At 41.7% G+C, this 16,457-nt stretch overlaps 1 non-coding gene across 1 annotated transcript; it reads left to right on the top strand.

Annotated features, from left to right (window-relative positions):
- The first annotated feature begins 788 nt into the window (after positions 1–788).
- On the top strand, positions 789–858 carry trnaq-cug (transfer RNA glutamine (anticodon CUG)). The gene has a single exon. It is a non-coding gene; the product is annotated as a tRNA-Gln (tRNA).
- Positions 859–16,457: the final 15,599 nt, after the last annotated feature.

Here is a 16,457-nt window from a genome sequence, read left to right on the forward strand (position 1 = left end):
TTTTACCTTCCCCCCCCCCCCCAAAAAAAAAAAAAAAAAAATCTTTATTTGTTTAATTATTTGCTTAATTACCTTTTTTCATTAATTCAATTTTTAAAAATTTAAAAAATCTGTCTGCATAAAGTTCAAATTCCGGCTGTGTAAAATATCTATGATAACAAAAGGTTAAATTGTAGAAAAAACAATTAAACCTTCAGAGTTCAACAGAGGAGCTGTCCAGTAAAGTGGTGGTGCTGAAGTGAAGCAGCGCCCCTACTCGCTCCCTCCTCCTCCTCATGCGCTCTCACTTTCTCCTCTGTTCCTCTCTCCTCCTGTCTCTCCTCCTGATCCTCCTTCTCCTCCTCTGTGCTCTGGCAGCCTGTCAGACGGCCCAGGGTCTCCTTTGAACCTCTACACTGGCCCCCCCCGCTGAGATCAAACTTTGAGCTGCTCCTCACGATGAAATATTTACGACCCAGACGGGACAGCGTTGGTGGAGAGGCTGGTACAAAGGTGCAACATGAAAGATGGAGGGAAGATCAGTGAGGGGAGCTGGCGCTTAATGGTGAAGGAGCTCCAACGTTTCTACCGTAGCTCCGCTGCAGAACACGTCCGTTACGTTAGCGTTTTTATTTCTTTTTTTTCTCCATTTCTTTTCCTTTTAAGAGTCAGATAAATAATGTATCGGAGGGATGAGTACGAACTCAGTCCAACACCTTGAAGAGGTTTTGTTTGCGTAAGAGTACGGCTGTGTGCCATAAACATCACGTCGATATCTCCAACATCATCGCGTTAACTAAACATTAGCCGGTTCCATAGTGTAGCGGTCAGCACGCCTGCCTCTGAAGCAAGTCCTGGGTTCGATTCCCAGAGGAACCACATGCTTGGTAATGTTAATTTTCCTCCACTTTGGTCTGCTAAATGCATACATGTAAATCAGCGATGTTCTTCAGGTGCAGTATCAGATCTATTAATCACTGTTTTGTTTGAATATTAACCAGGTCTGTGCTTCACATGTGACAATAACATAAAATAAAAAATGTCCATTTCTTAAGGAGGCAGAGAAATGACAGAACTAGACTTAAAACAGGATACAACTCAAATGTCACCCACAGTTTTCCTCATAGATACAGACATAGATACTGGTCGTCAGCTTCATGTGCATCAAGCTAAGATCTACTTTACGACTTTAGGAAGTTCCCTGTTGCCACTCCTGGTAAATGATCCCCCAGCCTCCAGTTAAAATGTGGTAATGGAATGCACTTTATGTTTCTGACAAGCAATACAAGCAATTTTTGCTTTTGTGTGGATAGATGGATGAATGGATGGATGGACAGATGGATGGTTGATGTATGGATGGATGGATAGATGGATGAACGGATGGATGGACAGATGGATGGATGGATGGTGGATGGATGGATGGATGGATACATAGATAGATAGATAGATGGACTAACGGACGGACTGACGGATGGACGGACAGACGGACAGACGGATAGATAGATAGATAGATAGATGGATGGATGGATGAACAGTTGGATGGATGATGGATGAACGGATGGATGAATGGATGGACGGATGGATATGTGGATAGATAGATAGATAGATGGACTGACGGACGGACTGACGGATGGACGGACAGACGGACAGACGGATAGATAGATAGATAGATAGGTAATAGAATGCACTTTATGTTTCTGGCAAGCAATACAAGCATTTTTTTTTTTTGCTTTTGTTCACTATAAACAGTCTGACGTGACCTTAGATAAATGGATGGACGGATGGAAGGACGGATGGACGGACGGATGGATGGACAGACTATAAACAGTCTGACGTGACCGAAGACAATATCTTATAACACTGTGTTGGTTTTTTAATTTTCAATATTCATTTATTTACATTTGAAGGGCACAAATACAAACAGACAAATACAACAATCCTCCATATCTGTCAGAGCTGTGTCCCAAAATAGAAAACGCTAACCAACGTGTTCTCTGCTATTCTCACCCTAAACTCTTGACAAACACAAGATGCTGCAGAGTAACATTGACATCAGCAGTGTGAAACCCGGCTCTGCCGTTTCGTCACCGTTATTTGCAGGTGTCACCGACTCCCATGCGCCGCCGCCGCCACGGTGCGGCAGACAAACACAGCACCAGCAGCACCAGGAGAAAGGCTGCGATGGAGACGCCTGGTCCCAGCTGATCCACGCTAACACATTCCACTCGCCGCTAATGACGGCCACCCCCCCCCTGTCCCCCAGCCTCGGTGACCCTGGCCCTAACACCCCTTCATAGGGCCCCTGGGAGCCCACAGGGCCAGGAGGGGTGAGGAGACGGAGGCACAGGCGGGGAGGAGAGGGGAGGAGTGACACAGATGAGGGAGGACATTCCAGGTGGTGGGACAGCTCCGAGGGAATTGGAAGTCATGAATATATTAACTGAGAGGAGGGGGAGTAATGAATTCAAATTAAATTATATGTGCTGAGCGCCACGCGAAGACGAGCGACACAACGGGAATATTTTCAAGGGGGCTGACATAATTACACCTTTCAGGAAATTTGATAAAAGGGAAATAAGTGTAAGACAATCAAAGATGCAAAAGTTTGCGCCGCGCTCTTCGAAAAGTCCCGTTGATTTAGAAACTGAGGTTTTGCCGATGATCGAGGACCTGATCCTACCTTCTCCACTCAGGAGAGAAATTTCTTAGAGAAATTTAGCAAATATATCCTATGATTATTTTTTACATAACCTCAAGATCTGTGTCGTCACCATGGGTGCCATTGATTTGAGGCGGTCTACATTTACGAAATGTTTTTTTGTGTGTGTGTGTGTGTGTTCATCACAATATTTTACCTTGAAATATCACAAGAGACACAAACGTATAAAACAATACAGCACTTGTCCAATGTGATAATTGTAACTTTTGGCTTCACAGTAGTAATGAATCCAGATTAAAGTCATGGACGTCCGGTTCGTTTTTTGTTTTTTTTCCATCTCCATCAACATAATCCACATCATCGATGTGGATTATGTTCCAGGACAGTGATTTGTCCCTTTGGCTCTGGTAACAGGACTGACCTCCACAAAGGGATGAGAAGGACTCCAGCTGTCCTTCTGGACCCAAACAGTCTGAAGCATCCATGCTTCCTCACCACCACCTTCTCCTCCCCTCCCCCCACTACCTCCTCCCTCTTATCCCATCACCCACTTTGTCCCCCGGTCTCTCTTTTTTTTTTGCCTTGCCAGGGGCAACTGTCAGTCCGAAATCATCTCTGCTGTGGATTGGGGCTAAATGACCAGAGGGCAAACACCACTCGAGGATGATTGGTCCACTATAACAATCACAACAAGCAGCGCTGATGCAGGAGGGCGGGGATAGAAGTGAAAGGCCTGGGAGAACAGGAAACAGAGGACGGATAGGAGCGTGAGACGCGGAGACGACGCGAGGTCTGTGTTGAAGTGCTGGGGTCAAAAAGAAAAAGAAGGGGAAGGGTGGTGTTCTTCAACGCCTGGGGCAAAACAGAGGATGCAAAGGGGAATTCCCCAGACTTATGTCTACCTGATCCTATAAACAATATCACAATCCCTGTGCTTTATATAAGGCTGGGCATTTACTGAACTGAACCGGTCAAACATGCAGTGGTCTCTTGACCTTTCCCTGATGTTTCTAACTGTACTGTACAATATTAAAAACCTAAATAAGATCAAACTCTGCAATGACTTGGGCCCAAATTGAGGGCCTGTATTATCGGCTTGGTCTCTGTCTGGTCTATTCTGATTGGCTCGTTCTAAATATGGATTGAAAGTACAATAGGACAGCAAAGGTTCAGTGTTTAGTCCATTACGGGCGTTCGATTCTGTACAGAATATTCAAGTAGACTGGATAAATTTAAACACGCACCCAAGTCTAACCAGATAATCGGATAAACCAAAGGGAAAAAAAACAAAATGAGAGAGAATTTCAACAAATTCACAAAGTGTGTTGTCAGTGTGTTCATTGAGAATCGCGCAGATCAATTATAAACCACTCACATTTGCCTTTGTTTCAAGGTTCCCATTATTCGGTGAGCCTCGGAGATAGGGGGAAGATACAGCGGGAAGCAGAGAAAGATAAACTGCAAACTGAGATGATGTGAGGATAACCGGTTATCTGGGCTCACACGTGCCTTCAGCTTTGTCCTTTCCTTAACTCTCCTCCCCACTGTCTTTCTCTCTCTCTCTATCCAGCCCTATCACTTTGGGATCTTTCACAAATAACGCCGTTCTCCTGGAGCCTACGTCCCTGTATCTTCTTTTTTTTTAAATTACATGCTCATTTCGCCGCGTTGTATCCACAGCCTTTCATCTCCTCACACCTTGTCCCGTTGTTTAATGTATAGCAGTCTTTATCTGATTATCTTTTTAAGATGTATCTTTGAAAGGATGGGGAGTCTGGGGGTGTGTTTGGATTATTTAAATAACGTTGGTCCCCCCCAAAAAAAAAACAAAACAAGGAAAATAAAGGGACAGGTTCATGAAGTTGTTATTGAACGTCACAGTTTACTGTCCAAGTTAGGAAATAAAAGATAAAAATGTTGCGACACCAGTGATGACTGAGCATACGTGTGTGTGCGTGCGTGCGTGTGTGTGTCCGCTTGCGTGCACCACGTTGGAGATTAGGAGGTGGGAGACAGCAGATGGTTATGTCTAAAAAAGCCTTAAGCTAACATCAATCAGCAGCGGCTGGGTAGGGAGAGACGCCGACGTGCCGAACTATCTACTTCATTTCGCTTAAAGCCTGTGTCAAGTTCTCAAGTTTTGCTGTGACGCTCGGTGCAGGTGCTGCAGTTTCTGGATCAGCCGATAGACGAGGAGGGAATAAGGAAGTCTTTGAGTCCTCGACAAGACACCTGCTCGTCTGACATCATCTTTGACTCATACATAAATACGGAGTTGTGCTTTGCTGTGTACGTTCATATATACATATATATATAAATATACACTACATAAAGGAGAGGGAGATGAACGGAGACCTGGGTGTAGCTGATGACAATGACAGGACTTGATGAGCTGATATAGCCTGCTGCTGATGCCCTGACCATATGGTATTGTTGTGCCTCCCCCTCACCGCCACAGATGGTGCCCGCAGCAACACAACACAACACAACACAACAAAAAAAAAAAAAAAAGCCTAAGCCATTGTTTTACCAGTAGCAATCATAATTAGGGGCAGGAGGGAAAAAAAGACGGGAAAAATAATTACTTCTGCAGCCAGGAAGTATTCGTCCTTCTTCAGAGCTGGTGTCCAGAAGGAGAGATTCCTGAGAGAAAGTAGCCAGAGTGACTGTTGGTAATTGACTGATATGGTAATGAGCACCTAATTATAGCCAGTACACAGGCACAGAGGGGCACCTACACACTGACTGCACCGTGACCCGCTTACTGACAAACTGTCACTTTGCCTGGTGACATCACTCAGGGGCTTAACAAATATGACCTTAAATATGGAAGAGATGCCACGACAAAATGACAGGAGTCGGACGTCCAAATGGAGACAAAGACTTCGAAAAGATTGGTTTTGCTTTCTGCTCAGATTTGGTTTTCTAACCAATAATGGTGTGAGACAGAGCCCTGTTATTTCACTGTCTCAGTTGTGCTCCTTAATTTTGTCTTTTAAGGACACGATTACTATAACTCCACCCACATGGGGCAGTGGTGGCTTAGTGGTTAAGGAAGCGGGCTTGGGTCCGTAAGGTTTCAGGTTCGAGTCCATCAGCTGCCAGGGTACCACTGAGCACCCTTAAAGCTTCACTTTGGTGACGGGTTAAAAACAGAGATCACAGAGATTTGTGCTGTGTCACCAGTGTAACGATGGGTTAAAAACAGAGGTCACATTTGTACAGTGGTGTGCACAGTGCTAAGTAGCTATGACTTGTTTGACATTACTAGTTACTGCTTAATGAAAGCCTCTCTTCAGGAGCTGTAGCTTTGACTTGTTTGACATTACTGCTTTATTTTTAAGTTTACTTTAAAAACCCCTCAGAGTTGTTGGGAAAACACATCATAGAAAATACCACAATGTTTTATTTTATCTTTTACTTTACTGTATACAATAACGTAGCTCTCTAGAGTTGAAGGTAAATGCTTTTTTTTTTGGTTCAACGTATACAATAACGTAGCTCTCTAGAGTTTAAGGTAAATGCATTTTTTTGGTTCAACATTGTTGTCATAACACCTTTTTTTTTTGCTTGACATTTTTTCTGACATTGAAAAATAACTTAAATGACACTGTTTTTTTCAAGGCTGACATTGAAAAATAACTTAAATGACAGTGTTTTGAAGCATAAAACCAGTCAAAGGGAAATTTGGTGTGCGAACATGAACCCATATTTTCATCCATTAATATTCAGCATGGGGAGGTGGAACCATCGAGTCATTACTCAGAAACCACCTATCTCCACTTCTTAAATCCTGGGGCATCTCCCTCCTCCCCCATGCGATTGACCCCAAGGATTTCTGTATCCCCCCCAGTGTTTGTCCATTCCTTGTTGACATTATGTATTACGTAGACTCTTCCCTGCATCCCAGTAGAGTATTAAATATGTGTATACAGACTACATGGCTTGTTTTATTGGTGAGGCTTCAAGATCTACGTGAGGAAAATAAAATCGGTTTGAATCATGATTCGTCGTTGCATTGACTACGCTGCTACGTCCAGTAAAGCTAGATATGAACGAAGGAGAGCAGACAGACAGACAGATGGGTACGAAGCAGCGGTCCTACTGGACCTTTCCTGTCATGTGATGTGATCATGTGTCACTGGTCAGACCGCTGGGTCAAATCCAGCCTCTGTTAGTCCACACAGATAGTCCAGCCTCCAGATGGCCTCAGTCCAACAGGTGGTCCCAACAAGGTGGGGGTGGGGTATCAGACTGTATCTGTCCAGAGCTAGCCCTCTCTCTCTCTCACACACACACACACACACACAAACCATGTCCAGTGGTAAGAGTTTCTGGCCACATCTTCGTCTTCATCTTCCTCCGCAGCGAATTGTCATGAAGATGAAGCTGGTCCAGATGATGTCGGTCGCTCAGAAGATCTGAAACTTTTTTTAGACGCTGCAGTTCAGTGAGTGTGAGTTTGTGTGTGTGTGTGTGTGTGTGCGTACGCTCATTTCAGTGACACTCGCACCAAAAAAACAGCTCTTTTACAAGTATTTTGTGACCTACATTTGCTGTTCAAAGGCCTTTTCTTTTTCTTCCTCTTCGTTTGTTCAAGGTAAAGAGTGTGGGAAAATACACAGTGGTTCATTTCATGGTTTATTTGAGTGACGACAGGAAGCTACATGAAAAGGTGAATTCATTATTTTATTGAAATATGGATTCATCTTTTTTTTTAAAGTTTTTTTAACCTTCAGTTATTATAGTAAAAAAAACTATTATCATCAATGATGACAAATGCTGTTAGAAGAAAAAAAATACAATCTTATTCAATCATCACAAGATGAAAGAGAGAGAGAGAAAAGAGAAAAAGACTTTTAAGGACAACCGTGTAAAGATATTTAATTAACATTTATTTAGTTTATTTGGTCAATACTTTGTAGTAATGTAGTAGTTTTAGGTCAGCTATTAGCAAATAAAATACAAAATATACCAAAACAAACTGCTGAGTAATGAAGTTAATTATTGTTGTCAAGATGTACAGACTATGATGTCACTGTTCAGCTTTATTCTTTATTAAACTGAAGTATGAACTGTAGTCTGTTATACAGTACAATTCTATATAACAGTATGAATTGGAGTTGGTTTTTTTTTTTTTTTTTCAGAAACACTTGAACTGCCTTTGTTCTTTGAATTGTCCCTGTCAGAAAAACTGGATGCAGCAGCAGGTTTAGAGGTGAGGTCTGTGTAAGGACAAGAAGTGACAGGAAATGTACGACGTAGTCGTCAGACTGCGACGGTTCAGGAAAAACCTTGGTGTTAAAGTCAAAGTTATTCATCAGACGTTATTGCTATGCTTGTCTGTCTTCCATTGACAGGTGTGTGTGTGTGTGTGTGTGTGTGTGTGGAGGGAGCCTCGTTAGCACCTCGAGTGCATGGCTAAATTAGACTCCTCCATGACTCCATCACACCTGCTCTCAGACTCTGCAGCTGTCACTAAGCTCATGTCTGACTCTCACGTCTGCCCTGCACCTCCATGTGTTACTAATATAGTTGCATCAATATGACTCCGCTGACTTCATTTATGAATCATTTCATTGACACAACACAGCTTATCGTATGCAACCAACCGCTGGCATATTGTCCGTCAACTTTCTCCTGCCTTATTAAAATGATTAAAAACAAACAGTCATGATGTTATTATGAACCACTTTTCCTAAGCAGGCACACTGTGGTTAAAGTATTGTTTCAGAAAATGAGTCATAGTTATGGTCTTTGTTTTCCTAGAAAGAAAGAAACGTTACCTGGCGTGTGCGTGTGGCTAACCTTTATTTATATATTTAAAAAATATTGACTAAATTCGACATGCAGCCTGAGTAGTTTATGTTACACGGCCCTTGTAATATTTGAAGGTAGAAATTCTGTATTTGTAGCTGCGACACTGAGTTTACACTGGCTGTAAACTCAGTGTAGCATTAGCAGTGTAGCAGTGTAGCAGTGTAGCAGTGTAGCAGTGTAGCAGTGTAGCAGTGTAGCAGTGTAGCAGTGTAGCAGTGTAGCATTAGCAGTGTAGCAGTGTAGCATTAGAACTCGGTGGAGAATCATGTTTCCATTTATTTATACATAAGAATAGCATTTTAAACTTTAACATAAATGGAAAGGAGCATAACTATGTTACTTCGGCAGAGAAATACATGTGCTTTGTTAGCATGTTCTTAGGTATTTATTTATAAGTAAGAAATGTGTAAAGGTTTTTAAATTTCATCCAAATATTTACATAGCTGCTTCAATGCTAAAATGCTAAATGCTAAAACACCAGTCATCTTGTGTTTCTGACATAACGACAGTTGTTTGGTTTTTTTTTTTCCTTTAAATTATTAAATAGCCATTTGTCTTTGCTCTGTCATCTCACCAACTACCCATCTTATGCACAGACATGTTTTTCTCTTGTGGCATATTGAGCCAAGCTTTAAACAAAACATGAGCAAATGGACTAGAACGAAAGTGGACAAAGGGCCGCAGAGGGGAGAGGTCAAAGGGTCACGATGGTCACGACCTTTTGCGATCGGCTATGAATGCCGTCTGTACTGCCACCACCTCCACACCTCATTACTGCTGCTCTGGGCACTTCTGTTTGCCCTTTACCTTATTCTACTTATCGTACAGAGAGAGAAAAAAAACTTGTTTTTAATGACTTCATAGCAGATATTTGTGGTCTGTTAATCAATAATTAATTAGTTTGTGAAAATGACATCAGATTTTATTTTAAATAATTTAATATTTATTTATTTAAGCTCGACTGTCAATTCAAACATACGTAGCAGGGCACTCTGATTAGCACCCATTTAGCCACATCCAACGACCGTGACCAACACAGACACGACTCTTTGAAACTGAGACAGTGCGACTCGGGTCCAGTTTACGGCCTCTTACACACCGCCAGCAGAAGCCCTGATAGTTTAGTTCTTTTGAACAGGGTCCAATAAACAAACAATGACCGGAGCAGAGGAGGTTACAGGCTGAATTGTTCCCTGATGGTGCAGTGTTTAATTTCTGATTTCACAGTCTTTTGGTAGAGGGAACATGAGGCCAAGCCAAACAGCAGTCACTTTCCCATGGACGATCACACCCTCTCTTTATTTTCTGCCGCTACAACACACACACACACACACTCATGCTCACACTAACACAGACATTGACATGCTTGGCTCTTTATCAGCGGCACATAATTACGCCTCATGCCCTGATGTCATGGCTCCCACTTTCAATTTTATGTTATAGATGTAATGTATTGTGGCCTGAGGAAAACATCCATCTCTATCTGGGTTTTTACATGCTGCTCATAACTGAACTGGGCATATTGAATAATTCAATTTGCAGACATATATAATCGCTACACATCGTGGAGACTGACCACAGTCTCAATACTCATCTAATGGATTGATTCAGTTATAGCAGCTGGCAGGAAGAAGTAGTTTTCCTACCGGCCTGTCTAACCACAGCCATGCCATAAAGACCAACATTAAGCTATAACGCAGATCAATACCTACCACTAGAGGAGGGATAAAAGAGAAGGATGTCTTGATTGGGATCTGGACAAGGACTTTACATATGGAAGTTATCATTTGTTCTCAGGTATGAAGCTGTGTTGCCTTTTGACGTTTCACTTTTGAGGTGGAATTCAAGCCGCCAGTGGTTTTATTTTACTACATAAGTGTCACAAAACTGCATTATTTTATATTGTAAAACTCAATGATAATTGAAAAAAGAGTCAAGGCTGGAATGAGTCAGTAAATTTACCACCCTGATAAACTAATTCCTCTTTAAACTATCTTTTATTACAGATTCAAAACGAGAAATAAATAAGTATAGCAGTCAACGTAGTGTTCTAGTACCAGAGAAGTTTATCTTCAGAAGAACAACGTCTTGTATTCTTGATCGCTCCTTTCTGCTTTTTTGTTTTCATGTATAATCTCTGTAATCACCGAATGATCTCTTATGACGTCCTCCCATCTTTGAGCCACTTTTAGGACACATGCATGGGCATACGCGCAGTTGCATCCTCCATTGTTCTTATGCCATTGTTCTCGGTGGCTTTGTGTGTATCATTAACCCCCCCCTCCCCAGTCCCCCCCCTTATACATCTGTCATCCCTGACCCATTGTCCGGCAGCGTGCTGCACAAACAGGCATCAATTAGGCAGACTGTCCCTTTCTGTAGCAACACGATTGTTTAGGTCTGATCTCCATCGCAGCACCTGTTTCAAACACGCTGCACTCCTTTGATGGGGCTGTAACTTAACCCCCATTCACATTATCCAGGGGTAAAAATAGCGTGAGCCACGGGTCGGCTAATGACTACCTCGGTATAAGTTTATAACCACCGGCTGGGGAAATAAATAAATAAACACAACTTTTTAAACCAGTTTTCATTTCATGCGATCCTCACTGTTATTTTAAGGACCTTCTAATGGAATTCACTGTTGTTCTATTCCAGTCCACATGAGAAGACTACATATTTAAGTTGGAGTTGACAAGGAAGAAAGGATGAAAGTAGAAAAGTTTAGAGGCTGATTATAGTCGACAAAGAATATCATTTGTATAATTGTCATTCAATGCACAATAGTCTTAGTTGGACACTTCCATCTGACTGCAGAAAGTGCCATGGCCTACTCTCTCTCTCACTCTCTCTCTCACACACACACATAGGTGTACGCATACACACTAACAAAAGTGCTGAGTCGCACCAGTCTATGACCTGCAGTTGTTGTATTGATCCTGAACTGATACACTGTAAGGACTCTCACGGAGGCTCAGTGCGGTCTGTTGTGATCCGACCAGTAACTCTGAAATCTCACGGCGTCTCGGGGCAAATGCACCGTGTCAATTCTGCGAAGGTGTCGAAAACAAGCGGGTTAAAGAAACGTACGAGTGACACCAATTGGTGTCGTCACAGCGAAGCAGGAAACACACACTGTTTCCACTTGTCAACACACACGGGTACGCGTTTGATATTTGTCTGCAACAGAAGCCGGTATAATCATGTGTTTGCAAAGAATGAAAAAAAAAAAAAAAGGCTGTTAATCTCTTCTCAAACTCCACGGTTCAAAAGAACCGCAGATAATTAACCACACACCAAAACAGGAATACATTTTAATATTGATCCCCTCCTGTCCCTGGTGCATTGTCTGTGTGCACATACGTGGGTGTGTGTGTGTGTGTGAGTGCACACGGGTGTGTGTGTGTGCGCGCGTGTGCAGCCAGAGTATGATTATGAATATTTTAAGAGCACATTTAACATGGCGAAGCCGGAGCAGGCTTGGTGAGGGATTTGCGCCTACTCTTCAGCTAATGACCCCAGGCGCTTCCAGCAAAGCTTCTTCATATTTTAAAGAAAGTCGATAGAGCTGCAGCCCAGTCAGCAGCATTAAGATTCATACAGACGCCACAGGGACCCTGAAAAAAAATTAATAACACGCGTGTCTAACAATCCTTCCTGCGATTTAGTGGCGCACCCAAGCTCTCGGCCTGAAATGCAAAGCAGTAATGAACACACAGATAACATAAATTCTGAACACGCGTATCGCAGCGCTCAAGTCAGTGCACAAACTCACTCTTACTCCCTCTTTTCCTCTCACCCACGCCCCAGAACGCCCTTGCCGTAGATCAACACATGCTCCGTTTCACGCTCTCCACTTATACAAATCTTTTTTTCTCTCTGTCCTGTAAGGACAGGAAGACACTGGCTGAGAATCTCAACACAACCCACCGGCCCGCATGAATAAAGGCACATTATTTTTTATTCATCATGGCTGTAATGACTTTTGGAATTTTGAAATCCACAGACGTACCAAAGCATCGGCTGTTTTTTCAATAAAAGGTCAGACCTTGTTTAGAATCAGTTTTGCTCATTTGAACTTTGCGGAAAGTGTTGGAAATGACGTCTGTTAATCAACAAGACAGTGACAGCTCACACTACTCAGTGAAATACATGAATTTCATTTTATTTTCAGGACAAACACTAGAAAAAAACAAGTGCAGCGGAGCTCTGGCAGAATCAAAGCTAAGATTGAGCTGGATTTTTAAAATTAATTGGAAGTAGAAGAAGGAGCAAAACCTTCCCCTCAGTCAGTTGTGTAAGTGTCATGATCAGGTAGTTATCACATTTTAAATTCAGCATTTGATGTGTCCAGGGAAGAAGTGAATTTAAAAATTAAAATTAAAGATGAAAAAATTTAAGGAAATGAAAATGATCAGGTAGTTATCACATTTTAAATTCATTTCATTAAAATTAAAGATGAAAAAATGTAAGGAAATGAAAATCAGGTTAAATAAAAGTTATGAATGTAATACATGCATTAGAAAAAACTAAATAAAAATAAAATATTAATTTGACTTTTTTCTGTTTTTTCTTTTTAAAAAAGAAAACGCTGAGTTTTTAAATATCTAGGCCATGGATAAACCACTGGTTCAAAGATGTTTTTTTAATTTATATTAAGTGGGAATTTTTGCCTCTAAAACCATAAATGTTTTGATGCTTTTGGAGCTAAGATTTTGACAGTTTTATATAAAATATTAATGTTGCTGAGTAACTAGGGTATTCTCCTAGAGTAGAGCCCCCTGCAGGGGAGGGAGTGCGCTGCAATACATGCTTTGAGATCATTAACACAGGGTGTAAAAACAAACTCAATATAAAGCATACAATTAAACCGAGATTAGATTATTCAGCAGTGTGAACTCGACACTAGTGAATTCCAAAACATTCTGCCAGCGTGCACCTGAACCCCTTTTACAGTCAGGTTTCTTTAATAGTCATGTGCTGCACAGTAGTTGGACCAGCGAGCCCTGGGAGGCCCGACAGGCATATGGTACTGTCTTCAAGAGATCAACACACCCTGGGAGGAGACTGGCAGCCTGTGAATATGTGTGTGTTGGTGTGCAAGTGCCTAAAGTATTTATTATTTTTGCACATAAAGTGCAGAAGATTGAGTGAGAAAGTTGGTTTCCAACTGTGCCGAGTTGCCTTGCTGAAATAAATCAAAGCTAAGTGTACGGAAGGGAAACAAGAGGGAGACGCTGGCTTTCACTGCTTCACTCCAGCAGCCTACTGACGAGAAGTTCATAAAAGGAGGTTGATTGGGAAATTGCTGGTTAACGGAATGGATGTAATTGTTTTCCGTTACATGTGTAATATAATGCAATCATGTGTACTGTTTGCTTGTTTGTATGCGTTGCCTCTTAGCGCTCAATAAAAGAGTACAGTGATGAGGCTGCAGTATTAGTTAGATTGTTGGGACGGAAGATCTGATCATCCATCCAACGGAACAGTTTCCACTTTCATATGTGGGAGTTAAAAGGGAAAGAAGAGAATCAATAAGACATTAGCGGCGAGGCATCAAAAAAAAAAAAAAAAATATCTTGAGCACTCTGAAGCTGATTACAGCCAGTAGGTCAGGAAGTGGGCTATCATTTATTTAGGGTGAGTTACCTTAAGACTATTGTTAAATCAACTTCACTCCATTCATTTGACCACACCGTCTGCCTCACTTGTAAATTCTAACAGCGGGTTACACCGCAGACACACACGTGCCGCCTCGAGTCAACATCACGCACCATTACAAATAATGCACACTCATCCACTTCAGTCCTCTGCTGGAGAAATCTCTTTCTCCATGATAGCAGCTCATCAGCAGCCTGTTTGCCCATATGTGCCTCACACGCCAAAGTCCCCGGTGGGACGCACTCTCTGCAGTGATATCATCTCATCTGCCAGCCTGGCCACTCCTCCAATCAGAAATGCCTAGTCAGTTAGTTAGTAATAACAATGCATGTCCACATAAAGGTTGGCCAGTGATGGAGACCCAAAGGAATCAAACCCACCATCTAAAACACTTGTTCTGATTGGTCCAGGCAAATGTTCTGGCCACGCTGTGAGCCAGAAGGCTGGAAAAAAAAAAAAGGGTGTTTTCTCAGATCACCAAGGTGTGAATCGTCAGAGTCATTCGCAGTACTGCAGTGTGTGTGTCTGTGAGTCCTCTGCAGTGACGCTGTGCTTATCCCTCTGCCACCATACATATGTTTGGGATATAGAACAGTTGGATCAGGCCAAGGGCTAAATTGGGTCAGACTGACACAGATGGAGAAAAGAAAATCCCACTGGGTTAATATCCTATGAGTAACCTCTTAAAAAAAAACAACACTGATTGAAGGTTCATGTTTTGTGTTTGTAGAAATATGACATGTCACACGATGAGTTCAGAATTTAATTTTCAACAGTTTACCAAATCAATTCAAGGATCCCACAAGTTCCTTTTTAAATAAACAAATACATAAATAAATTTAAGCTTTTCTTCAACATCACGTTCAATTCAAGAACAGCTGAGCCAGTGGGGAACAACACACTATCATAACATTATTTTTTTCTTTTAATCTTGAGTCTGTGATACACGTTATAAACAGACGGATGACAGCAATGGATTCTTATCAACCTTAGTGCAACTGCTAGGTTTGTTTTGTTAATAAAGTGTCTATTTCCAAGCTGATTTAAGGACGGTTCATCTTTAAATATGTTTTATTATGAAGTTTCTCATCTGACTTATCTGTCTACTTATTGGCCAAACAGCCACACAATGGTCACAGTGGTTTCGCTCTGCTTCTAAGATGACTATGGGTGGCGTGCTAAACTGACAATACACTGTACATGTAGTCAGGATACAGGGATCTTGATAGTGAAAAACAATATAACAGAGGAAATAATCTCTCATCATCTCATCTCTCATTATTATTTTTTAAATAAAAAAAGCCTAAGAAAAGCTCAAAAAAATCAAACATAAGGACAAACAATGCTTATTTGATCTCTGACTGCCCTGAGAAAAACAAAACTATGTTTACTGCACATGTCACAAAGTAAAAATCAATATAAAAAGAAATGATTCATACTAAGCTGACCGTTTATTTTCAGCCGTCCATGGAGTCACCTTTAGTGAATTTAGAGTGCTTTAGGCAAATGTCCTTGGTTCTCCAAACCTCTATTAGAAAATGAATGTGAAGCCATAATTGTGGAGTTGAAAGGTCACTCATTCATTTTGTTCATTATAAAAAAAAATAGAGACAAATTCTTTTCAGTGTAATCCTTGGCTGCCTTTTGATTTGAACTCTTCCAAACAAAAGGTGATGGTGAAAAAGCCGCACATTTGAAAAAAAAAAAAGAAAGATACAGATCCTTGTGTCATCATGAGCACCACTCCATGCTTTTTCTGATTTAAATTCCTTTAAAAATATATTGTTTCTAGTCCATCTTCTCCCATTTTGTGTAGTAACTAATGTCATTATAAATTCAACACTGGGGGTTTCACATGCTGAATGAACTATGGCATCGCACAAGAATATGTGCAAAACTCCATGTTGTCAACAGTGTGTTGGTATGTGGGTGGCATTTGCTCTGCCAGGCACTCATGTGTTTTCCAGCGAAACTCTTGGATGAAAATCAAGTCTGCAGCTGCACTCTCAAAATAATTCATTGCTTGCTTTTTTACCCAAGAGGAGACACAGGTAGTTGATGAAGTGGCAGTGCCAAGACTCCCAACTGGCGAAGATGAAGCACAGCTGCCAGGAGTCAGTGCAGCCAGATGCCGCCGCTGATCTACCATGTGTTCCAGGCAGGGCAACAGTGTGTTTGTGAGAGCTGGGATGGGAGGGGAGGTAACGGAACACTTGCCAAGACATTTCCACATTGATGCCAACCTGACACATGCTTGGGCACTCCCCATGGTTTGTGTTGCCATCTCAGCTTCTCTTACAGATCTGCGGGGGGTCCACTATTTCACTTTTCCTCCGTA

Source organism: Cynoglossus semilaevis, chromosome 5 (genome assembly GCF_000523025.1).
Source record: "Cynoglossus semilaevis isolate Cse_v1.0 chromosome 5, Cse_v1.0, whole genome shotgun sequence".
In the NCBI taxonomy this organism is placed as follows: domain Eukaryota; kingdom Metazoa; phylum Chordata; class Actinopteri; order Pleuronectiformes; family Cynoglossidae; genus Cynoglossus; species Cynoglossus semilaevis.